The 12,497-nt window shown below is 33.4% G+C and overlaps 1 long non-coding RNA gene and 1 pseudogene across 2 annotated transcripts; both read right to left on the bottom strand.

Annotated features, from left to right (window-relative positions):
• Positions 1-533: 533 nt before the first annotated feature.
• On the bottom strand, positions 534-12,042 carry LOC141659738 (alcohol dehydrogenase 1-like; annotated as a pseudogene).
• On the bottom strand, positions 6,126-10,257 carry LOC141661600 (uncharacterized). Of its 2 annotated transcripts, none has more exons than XR_012550043.1 (10): positions 10,086-10,257; positions 9,140-9,295; positions 8,831-9,006; positions 8,559-8,738; positions 7,905-8,002; positions 7,279-7,424; positions 7,015-7,112; positions 6,821-6,921; positions 6,323-6,469; positions 6,126-6,225 (listed from the first exon to the last, which is right to left on the bottom strand). It is a non-coding gene; the product is annotated as an uncharacterized LOC141661600 (long non-coding RNA). The 2 variants fall into 2 exon arrangements; XR_012550044.1 differs by having other exon boundaries at positions 6,135-6,186.
• Positions 12,043-12,497: the final 455 nt, after the last annotated feature.

Below are 12,497 nucleotides of genomic sequence, written 5' to 3' on the forward strand. Positions count from 1 at the left end.
TGATAAACAGTTGGAAGTTGGTTCTACTCAGCCATTTCTACTGGCACAAATAAAATTCCTACAAAAAGCATAAGTTAGTCAGAATATATAAATTAAATGCTCCGAAAAAGGAGAAAAGGAGAAGCATTAGAGATGCCCATTCAACACTTCTCAGATGCATTTATATTTAGCCCATTTCAAGGGAGAATTAAACTTCACTAAATTTGCACAATTTAAAAAGATTATTAACTTGAGATCGATATTAACTTCAATCTATCACTAAATTTCGAAAGATTATAAAAAAAACTTATTAACATGATAACTTTAGATAGAGCAAGATACACAACACAGAGTAGCTCTTACGCTTTCAACTAAAATTTGCATAATTGATAAGGTATTGACAACTACAGATACTTGCTGTGACACAAGTTAGAGATTAAATGACAAAATGAAAGTCAACCATTGAATAAAAGATAAAATTGGATGTTAAAATAAGTATCAAAAAAGATTTACAGAAAAGGCTAGCTAATTGATTTACATTAATAATTGAAACTTTATAAAGGGCCACTGGTAATAACTACTAATGCTATTTTCGGATTAGAAACATTCAGGGCCGCACCCATTCCTAAAAAATTAATGATACAAAAGCATTAGCAAAACCATGCTCAGTTCAGGCTGCAACTTGAGCTCCCATTATATATATAGAACATTATAAGATAAACACTTTTGTGCATGTGGATATACCACATCTAAGAACACAAACTTTATCAAGCGGAGCTTCCAGGTTGATCTTTGCAACACAGCCAGAGTGAACAAAAGTGTAATGACTGAGGTGAAAGTTCCAACAAAGTGATAGATAGGCTTGCCATCTTTCGAAAACCTTGGCTTACCATCACTAAGCATCACACCTCTGTCCAAATTGATCCTTAGCAGATCACACAAATTGCTTTCACTTGATTTACAATGACGGCACTCCCCACACTCGCCTATAAACAGAGGTAACACTTTTTCTCCGGGTTTGAGGGCTGTAACACCATCTTCAACACTCTCTATGACTCTGGAGCCAACAATATAAATCAATAAAATTCATTCAAGGATAAAATTACGCACACCACAAAGTCGAGAACATGTAAAATTAGAAGTCTAGGTCAGTAGAACATAAATTTATTCTCTTGTATTAAAAGTTTTCTTATCAAAATTCAAACATACCCTCCTGCTTCGTGACCTAATATTCGCGGAAATAGAGGTTGATGTCCCTGTTAGAAAATAAAAGCAAGTGTAATGGATAAAAAATAGAGAAAATAAATCTGCTCTAGCCTTTAGGAAAAGCGTACATATAATGACTAGCTATAGTGTTTAGGCTAGCAGTGAACACGTTCATCAATATAATATACCTTGGCCTCCCAGAAGTAAACGTCAGAATGACAAAGAGACGTGAAATGAATCCTGATTCGAACTTCCATTTTCTTCGGTGGTGCAACGTCTACCTCCTCTATTATCAATGGCATGCCTGCTTCCCAAGCCACAGCAGCTGCAATCATTAATTTATCTGTAAACCATTAATTTATAACTACTACTGCTACCGCAAGGATTACAATCTTGGAACTTGTAAACCACAATACGAACCGGATTTGCAGAAGGACTAACCTAAGTTGACTTTCAAACCATTGTGCCCTAAATCATCGAAACTGCTAATCAGCATAACAATTTGCATCAAGACAAATTAAACAATTCCACATAATCAAAGCAAGCCACCTGAATAATTGATGTACAATCTCAAACACAAACACACAATACAAAATCGATTCAAAAAAATTCAAATTAACCATAATTAAAATTCAATTGACATAATAACCAATTTAGGGAAGAACATGCCTTCTTAGTTGATCTTGAATCTTCAAACTTAAATGCTTGAGCTAGATTCTTCTTCATCCAATTTCAATCTGTGAGAGTAATTTGGTGTTCGCCTCTTTCTCAATTCTTGTTTTGTTTAGTGTATTTTTGTATTTTCTTTTATTCAAGTGTATCCTTGTAAACTGTTATTTTATCACGCTTATATCTGTGTGCTTTGGTTAAAAAAATTTGAAAGCCCGCTTTGTTTGAGAGCCCGCGAAACTAATGGGCTGAAATTTTTGGAGTTGGCAACGTATTTTGAAAACTGTTGCAAGGCAATTCGAATTTTTCACACAATTTGACACATTCTCAGTTCAACTGTAACATTTTTTTACAATTGTTGCAATATCTCCAAATTTAGAAAACACTTCACTACAGCATAAATGGCTTATTACAACATTTAAAGTTGATGTTTTTATTTCTTTTGTTAGATTTGCCATGCATATTTTGGCTAATACAACGTTGTCATTTTTATGTTGGCTTAGACATCGAAAAACTGTCGGTGAAGAATTAAAGTGTGGTTATGTTGCTAAAGGTATGAGGATGTGTTGCAATCATTTTTAATAAATAATAATACTGCTGATGTGGCATGGGTCCATGTATGCTAACGTGGCACTAGTGGAACCACATGGTGACGTGGCACTTTGTCATAACAGTTGGCTTAAAAATTGTTAATAATTTTCTATTTTTCTTCACTATAGTGAATCCAATACATTGCCAATATATTTGGCTTGGGCCAAAGTTTAACTTTAGGCTTAAATAACTGTTGTTAAATTTTGGGCTTAAAAATTATTGCGTTTATTGTGTTGCTGCACTTGCATATTGTGTTGGGCTTAAAAATCCGGCCCCGCTGCAAATCCGGCCCATAATCACCTTGTACATTTGCAAACATATTATGAATACAAACATATTCTTCTCCGAGTATAGAACTTGTTTTTAAGTTTTGGGTTTATGTGTTTTTATGTGTTTATAAATGAGTGTATGTAAAAGCTTCGATTTTCTCGATTTTCTATTTGTTTTCTGAATTTGGTTAAAAATTGAGTGTTGCCGAGTTTAGAGCTCGGCTTGCCGGCTTTTATGGTTGTTTTTAAGTTTTGAATTGTCGGCTTTTGTTGTTGTGGTTGAAATGAATCTGGTAAAATAGCTGAAAAAGTTTTCGAGATTGCTTTAATTTATGCTTATTCTGCTTTGATAAGAGTGGGTATTGTGCTTCGGAGATTTTTGTGTAGGGGGAAGGGGGAAAGAGTGGTGGAGGGTTGTTTAGTGATATGATTGATAGAGGGATTGAAGATGATTGATAGAGGGACTGATATACGTATAATACCATGATTCGTGGTTGTGTGAAGGTAGGAAGATGAGACTCGTCGGATTCTGTAATTTTCCAGTAAGTTCGTTGTGTTGTTGACGACCCATTAACCCGATTTCCTAACCCGATGTTGACTTAGTTTTAATCCAAAAACATCCAAACCCATTTTATGGAAACTGTTTATAGGATTTTCCTAAAAAAAATGATTTATTCTTAAAAAGTAATAAAAAATCCAATTTTATTAGAAAAATAGATTTTAATTTTAAACAATTAACTACAGTACATGTGGCAACATATTATTGGTTACTTGTGCCACCCCAGACTCTTGGTTTGTCACTTTAAAAATTATTAAGTCAATGGGAATTGAACCCAGCATCTCCACTCTAGCAAAGTAAGGAGCCAACCACTGTACCAATGCAATACTTGTGTTCTGTTTTGCATGATTAAAATGTAAAGTGATGTTGCATTTAAAATTTTGATTTCAATAAAAATGAGGCTTTTAACTATTTAATTTTTTTTAATTTTTTTTTTGACAATGCATCATTACATATTTTAAAAGTCAATGATTCTAGTAATGTGATTATTTTTATTTATATATAATTGGTAGAATTTTATAATATTCAAGGTATTTTTATTAATAAATATGGATACTAGTTAGTTAGTGTTACAAAGGAAGGTTGCATTTTTTTAAAAATTCATTTTTGAAGATGAATCTGCATGGATGTTAATTTTAATGATGTTAATTTTTAAAACACATTTTTTAAGATCTATTTTTGTAGATTTTATAATATTCCAAACCCCAAACCCTAAAACCTAAAATTTATATTTTATAACGATTAACGTTGATATTGAATTTATGATGTGGGTCCAATATACGTATTGTGTATCCATACTGGTGAGACCCATTTTAGCAACCCAAACCAATTAATTTGGGTTTTAAAAATTTCAACCCAAATCGAATCGTTTAAATTTATAACCCAAACCAATTTGTAGTTTTTAAACATTGTTTAAACATTGAACTCGGTAAACGAAAACAGTGGTGATTTAATTGGGTTGACTTTTTTCCAACCCAAATATATATCGGGTTGGAAAAAATCGATTTGGATCAGCCGAAATAGGGTCAAAACGGTTATATCGGTCAAAACAGTCAAATATTGATTTTATAAATATAATTAATATTCTACTAAATTTCACAATTTATCAAAAAGAAGATAAAATAGTTAATTATTATTTTATGTTTTCAAGTGAATAATTAATAAGTTAAAATATTAATATATATTTATTAATATATATTTAGTAATATAAAATTGGATGAGCGGCAAAATTACCGCCCAATCCAATCTACCAAATTTTACTTAGTGAAATTCCCTCTAGTGAGCATACTTACCTAAATTAATCTATCCTCTCTACTAAGCACCTCTCTCTTAGCTCTTCTCTCTGTAAATACCCACACACATATTAATCTTCGCTCATTTTCATCTTCGCTCTTCTCTCTTAGGCTCTTCTCTTCACTCACATTGATTTTGGGTTCTCTTTTCAGGGTTCTCTTTTTAGGGTTTCGAACTGGGGTTTCGAGATTGATTTTGAAATTAGGGTTTCGGATTGAAGGGTGTCGATTTAAAGGTAATTCTCTCTTCTATTTTATGAATTTAGGGTTTCTATTCTCTCTTCGATTTTGATTTTGAAATTAGGGTTTCGATTTGTTTTTTGGACTTTGTGTTATTTGTGTTTTTTAGAAGTTGTATATGCTAAATTAGGGTAAATGTTAAGTATACCTAGATATAAGTTCAGGTGTTTAATTTTTGTAAATGTCAATTGGTTGGTTAGAGATGTCGAATTGGGGATTTGGTTGATTATTTTCATTTTAGATGGTTTACAGTTAATTATAGTGAACTGGTTGTTTAATTATTTTGCACTTGTATTCAAAGATGTTTAGTGGTAATTGGTTTTAGCATTGTCCCCCTAGCTTCTTCCATTTTAGTTTTTGATTTTATTTTAAGTTCTTTGATTTTGTTAATATCATTATATTTTTGTTTAGGAACTAGAAAGAAATGAAATTGGATATTCATAAAGAATCTGTTGGTATCATCATTAGTAGATCTATTAGAACAAGCAATAGGAACGAACCGTGTTGGTCATTTGCTTATCATGCTTAATTGGGCACCTTTGAATAATTAGTAGATCTCTTAAAGCACTACGCCATAGATTGGATTCTGCAACCCCAAGAAACCGTAACTAAAGGCCAAAAAAGCGTTGCTAAAGGCCAAAAAAAGGCTATGGCGACTCTTTTTCGGGGTTGCAATTTTAGGCGTTGCAATATAGTTTTTTGCAACCCCGGCGACACCCTATTGCAACCCTTGGTTATCCGTCACAGAAACGTGCTATTGCAACACCAATGGGGTTGCAATAGGTCTTGAAAAGTGCTACAGTAGGGTTTGGGCTATCAGTACAATATTTGTGGACCCCACAATGGGGCCTACATATGGGGTATCGATGCAACCTTTTTGCAACGCTTTTTAGTATTTTTTTTAATGCTTTTTAGTATTTTTAGTAACATTTTTTAGTGATTATTAGCAACACTATAAAGACCTATTGCAACGCTTTTACAAAAAAAAATTGTAGGAACTGTTTATAAATTAACAAGCCCATAAATAAGACCATTGCCTTAAAACTAGCACAATCCACAAATTATAAACATCAGTCCACCAACCACAACATCAGTTTCCCGATACTACAACTACCTTCATCATCAACATACTACCATCCTTATACCACTAATTGTCTACCAACCTTAAAACAAAAGCGGAAGTTTAAACAAGTTAAAGTTACAATTCAAAATCTAAACATTGTAGTACTGAGAAAAACAAAGTAGAACGAGAATGCTGCTAGAACACTTTTGACTAGGTAGAACCACCTCCAGTAATAGGAGGTGGTTTACCTACACGCTGAAGAATTTCTTCCTCCAACTCAGCGCTTTCTATTTCTTCAAGTTTTGCTTCTAGTTCATCCTGCAACCTAAAGAAGACATTCAGAAAAAAGAATATTTTCTGAATCAAAGGAACATTGATAAGCAGAAAAGGATGTATTCTAACTGGGACTACAAGAATCAAAAAATAAAATTAGTGATATAGGTAAACAACATACCTCATCAAAATCAGCTGTTGCACCAATGGGAGTGGCTAGTGCTTCTTGAATTTGTTTCATGTTTTCTGTTTGCTCGCTTATTTAATCCATAGTTTTATCTACATCATCCATATCAATTTGTTGTTCGAGCAACTTTTTCCTCTTCACCTGCAACCAAAGATATTAGTTAGGCCACTAATTTAAATTAAGGGCCCATATGAATAGAAAGATATACTACCATATAGTGTTTCTCTAGTATTAATATATTTTGATGTAATAATTATATATTCTGATGTAATATCATTTAAGAAACACAAATAGTGAAACACACACAAGTCTAGAGGTTTGTCGGACTTCCACAGATCCAGTCAGATTAAACTATAAGAAGCTAATCCAAATAGATTGAAATGAATGAAACCCAATCAGTTGTTCAGTTACTGTTACAATATATATCATAAACAATGAGTGCAAAAGTTAGGTGGAGGCTAAAAGTTACAGAAAAGAAAGCTAAGATCGTACCGTATGGACAGGTGTCGAGCGCTCACTTGCAAGTTCATAACCATTTGGATCCTCACCAGGAGGATGTAAAATTGAGATACAAAACTTTCCATTAGAATAAACTGCAATGATGGGATTAGTTTCAGATTCTTCCCGGACTTTATAAACTTATATATAAACCTCTATATATAAATACTACTAGACTGCAGAGATACCGTTGGGATGCCACATCTCAGATGTAAACCTCACTCATGGAGGACTATTTGGGTAGTTGGGCGGGAAGCTCATAATTGCATTAAAATAGCCTCCATCGCTGCAACAAGATAAATATATATTGTTACAAGGTTCAAGATTCACACCATAGTAAACTGTCTCCTTGCTTCCTCATAACAAACATAATGCTGCCTAAAAAAACAATGTTGGAAAGTGGTTTCTCTAGTATTAAGTTTCCTTATTGGATCGAAACAAACTCCCATCACCTGTGGGAATACTATTTTCCCCATCAAAAAGCATAAGATTATCAGCACTATTAGGTTCATATGCGAGAGGAACTCCTGGTCTACCACTACTTTCAACAGAATCTCCTGGAGGTGAATCAGCCAATGCAAAACTACATTTTGCTTCACTGCAACAAAAGTACATTCTATCATATATCCACATGGAAAGCTATTTATTGTAAAACACAAAATTCTTATAATGATCTTATTATCGTTGATAGTATTGTTGTTACTTATATTACAATATCCCCCCCTCTTGATTCAGAAGGCAAAACTTTGGAAGACGGAATCTGATAAAATGCCAACTTAAGCACAATATATTCTACGTATCCAAAATTTATACTAGCTAAATAACTGAGCACTTGCAAATTAGTCATAATTATGTCATAAAACTATATATTAACACTCTATCTACAAATGATAGGTGGATTGAGTATACGACTAAAGTGGTACTTATACTTTTGTATCATGTTCTTCCTTGTATAATGATCTGATCTACGTGATCATTAATTTTCTTATATTACTTGAGACTTAATAGTAACAGAACTAGATGCTATAATTTTCTTATATTACTTGAGACTTAATAGTGACAGAACAAGGTGCTATACCTGATCACAAATTGCTCGGGTTGTTGATCTGTCAAGGAAGTAGACTGAACACTGTGTGAAGCAGCATTTGCTAGTCTAAAGTCCAGAGGATCACCACCCTGCCAAAACAAATGCTTTACTACCAGTACTTTGACTTAATTTTTTTGGTAAATGTCAATCACGGATATTTAAATTAATATAATTTATATATACACGCAATTTTCCTTAACAGGGGTGCGAACCTTGAAATTTAAAATTATTATATATACACGCATCCTTCCTTTACAGGGGTGCAAACCTTGTAAATAGTGATCAGATATCTGTTAGAAAGAGTTCAGTCGTAAACTAGTATATGTTGCTTAAATGGATAATTAGTAATTAGTTCTAAATATAGAACCAAAGATTGCTATAGCCATCCTTGCCACATTAGTTTCAAATAAGTAAAAGGGACGATATGTTTGTTACATGAGTTTTAACAAATAAACTCAATAAGTGCAGCCATTTTAGCATAACCACTGAACTACAAGTTCGAGTATAGCAGCAAAATCACGTTCGTAGCCAAAATATATAAATACTGAAATCCATATTAGCATTAGCATTGTGCTTGCTCTAGGATAGGAGTTGTCATATAATAGCAGTGGTCTAAGTAATTAGCTCAACTGGTTTACAACTTACAAGAAGATTTCTGAAGTTTCCTTTGGTACTCGCCTGTGTGTGATTTTATATTTCCTTTGGTACCTTTTTCCGACCTCTCTATTTCACTTCAGAACCAGCAGCATTCTGATTATTATGAATTTCTAACTCAGTAAGAAGCATCATGTGCACAAGGCAGGATGTATGAAATACATGAAAAGCCTGCAGGTGGAAGCATATTACAAAACAGAAAAGAATAAACAAGATGAAAAAAGATGGTCATACTGCTAAAAAATATCATGGCAGAAATTTACCCCATTCACATTCCTGCTACTGCAGACGAGTCTACCGGTCTTATGTTCATAAGAGTTGCCACATCTTTACCAGGGAGCACATTGTGCTGACAGATGTCACACATTCTTTCTGCAGCTACACGTTGATGTTTTCTAAGTTCTTTTCTCACAGTTTTGCTCGATATCAGCTTTCCTATCTGCAAAATCGATACAATATTAGCATTCCTGCAATAACCTTGTGGAAAAACTCTACAAAATTTCACTGGTGACCGTGACTGTTTAAGAAGAAAGGTAAGCATAAACTGATGTATTATTATATCTGTTATATACAAAATTAGCTTCTCCCACAGCCACGCGATCAAAACATTCCCCAGCATGGCAGGTGGAAGCCCAAATTAAGGGATTTTGCTTCTCATCAACAAAACTCCTCATCATATGTCGAATTGAGTCTGTTGATATAACAGTTGTTATGCCCAGTCTACTACCCTGCAAAATGAATTTAAAGCTTAACAACTAGAAAAGATGACTTTATAACTTCAATTGACAGCCTAGATTTTATTATTTTTGAGCATGAGAAGACCTACTGTATCTATGAAGATATTCAATAAAAATATTGAATTACTAATAACAGACATAGAGTAGTACTGACGAAAATAAATCTAGCATTACCTCTGACAAAACTTTGGCATAGAAAAACAGAACAGATTGGAAAAGAACAAAGGCGTCTGAGTCAACATTCATAAACAAATTAATAAAACATTCCGCAAAAACTAAAACAAGTGTACACAAATTAATAAGAGATCAACATTCATAAACTATAAATATACTAAATCTAACACCAAAAGATCTCACTCCCAAATCAATCATATTACATACCCAAACAATAAAATGTAATATCTCGAGGTGTTATAAACAAAAAATACGTAAAGGACATATAAAGCTTCACCTAAACTACCAAGCAAGGCGCGAAACAGTAAGTCAGTCATATTTCTTTAGCCCCAAATTATAAAAACCAGTGTCCTTAAAAACCTGAAAGACAATAAAACATTAAAGGAGCATAGACAGGAACAATGTAACACAAACCCTAAAAAACCGAGTTCTCTAACTTAACATCACCTAACTTAACACACTCCATCCCCACCCCCAATATCTCGTTAGCCCCAAATTACACAAACCAGTGTCCCGAGAAAACGAAATACAACAAAACGTTTAAAGCAACAGAAATAGTAATAGAAACAAGATAACACCCAAACCGAGTTCTCCAATATAACATCACCTAAATCCTAATCTCTGATACAGTGGTGACTCAGAGGGGGAGAGAGATAGAGCGCCTGGATCAAATCTGATTCACTAGAGTCTGTAGAAATAAAACTGATTATTCTGAATAGAGAAAGTCTGTGTTGTATAGCTTTGAGTAAATAGATAGAGATAGAATTGTAATATTTGTTTTTAGGATTGTGAATGAGAATTTCGGGAGCTGGTAGGTAGGGTTTTGAGAGGAGGGGCCTTAATATTTTCCCCAAAGTTAGTAGGCGGTATATTTCCCGCTCACCAAATCCCTCTACAGCTATTTACATTATTAAAATTAAAATATATTAATTAATTTTATAACACTTGTTTGATTTTTATTAAATATATTTAATTTACTCTTTTATTTTCATAATTTTTATAATTTTTTATTAGCAAAAAAATTAATTTTTTCTCTCACAGCTGCCACAGTATGTGACCCACTTGTAGAGAACCCAGTGAAACGTCAGCATAATTTTAATAAAAAAATAAATAATTTTATTTATAATAGACTTGACAACATTTTTTACTTCTTTGCTAACATAATTAAAATATGTTGTAATAGGTTAGATTAATGTTGTGTTGGGGCAATATTTTCTATGGCAACATCACTTAATAATGTGGTGGAAGGTCGTTTATGGCGTAGTGAATATTGTAAATAAATCCATTAATCACTTGTTAAGTTTTATAAAGCATTCAATTTATCATTATAATATTTGAAATCACTGTACTAATATTATTAACTTCTAAAAATAAATAAAATATATATTTCAATTATTATTTCATTTCTATGTAAAAAATTACTAATTAGTTATTTTCAAAAAAATTATCTTTAATTATATATGTCATTTTGATAACACATTTTGACTCTACGGCAACATCAAAAAAGAGGGGTTGCGGTAGACATTGGTTTTGAAGGCTACTATTATACTTTTCTTTGCAACCCCACCGTGAAGGGTTGCACAATCCAATATATGGCGTAGTGAAGGCTGCAAGATGTATAATTTTCGTCCTGAATTGGGCACCTTTGCTTATCATGCTTCATAATATGATCGAATGATGATAGATTCATGCTTGTTGGTTAAATAGATGTGTTTATCAGATGCCTTATGTTTCGTATGTTCTTTCTAGTAACAATAAGATTATATAAATATGATACATTAAGTCTTGAAGATTTATACAATTATGTTTGCGATGAATCATGACTGATGCAGAATTTGGAATTTGAAAATACAAAGTCATTTAGTGTTCTATTGTTGTTAGATACCAATTTGAAAACACAGACTCATTTAGTGTTCCGGACTAGGCCTTCCTAGGTTTGAGTTTGCAAACACACAAACACACAAATTATGATATTATAATATTTATATGCTTCTTAATTGTAGTGATAGACGACGAGGAAATTATTTGGATAAATCTCCCAAAGTATAGTGGACGGTACATTAGAGGGGTAGAGACATTTATTAAAAATGCATTTGCCAAATTCTCTGTTGGTGATGAATTACTAAGACCTTGCAAGACTTGTATTAATCGCAAGTGGCAGAGGGCAGATGTGATCAACAATCATCTTATTTGGAGTGGTCCATCTCAATTATATGTTAATTGGATTTATGAGGTTTCACTTAAGAGCGACGAAAATAGGGATAACAACATATGGATTTTCAAACCAATGTGAGTTTTGGAAATAACCTAGATGAGATGTTGCGTTGTACTAGTGGACCAAATGACGATGTCAAAAATGTTTATCGCCATGTCGAGGAGGGAAACCAGCCTTTATATCCAGGTTGCGCAAAATTTTCGCGATTAAGTTTTATCATTAGGTTGTATTCATTAAAGTATGCCCATGGGATTTCAGAGTCGGGATTTGGGGATATACTAGGGTTGATAAGAGAAGCCTTTCCACAGGCACACATACCCTTATTTTTCAATGCCGTAAAAAGTTTCATTATAGATCTAGGTCTCGACTATAAAAAAATACACGCTTGTCCTAACAATTGCATGTTGTATTGGGTGAGAATGAAAAAGAGGATTCCTGTAAAACTCGTGGTGCTTCAAGGTGGACCATAGTGGAAAAAGAAGGGACCCGCGACAATGATGGAAAGAAGTTGATTCATAAACTGCCGGCAAATATCATGCGATATTTTCCACTAAAGCCAAGACTGCAACAGATGTTGATGTGCAAGGAGTTTGCAGAAATAATGACATGGCATGCAGTTGGACGGAAAAATGACGGGAAACTTAGACATCCAGCAGATGGCGAAGCTTGGAAGGAAATGGATACTAGGTATCCTCAATTCTCGTGTGAAATTAGGAATTTTAGGTTGGGTGTCGCTGCTGATGGATTCAATCCATTCCGAACAATGAATACTTTACATAGCACCTGGCCAAATAATTTTGGTTA

Source organism: Apium graveolens, chromosome 5, assembly GCF_009905375.1.
Source record: "Apium graveolens cultivar Ventura chromosome 5, ASM990537v1, whole genome shotgun sequence".
Classification (NCBI taxonomy): Eukaryota; Viridiplantae; Streptophyta; class Magnoliopsida; order Apiales; family Apiaceae; genus Apium; species Apium graveolens.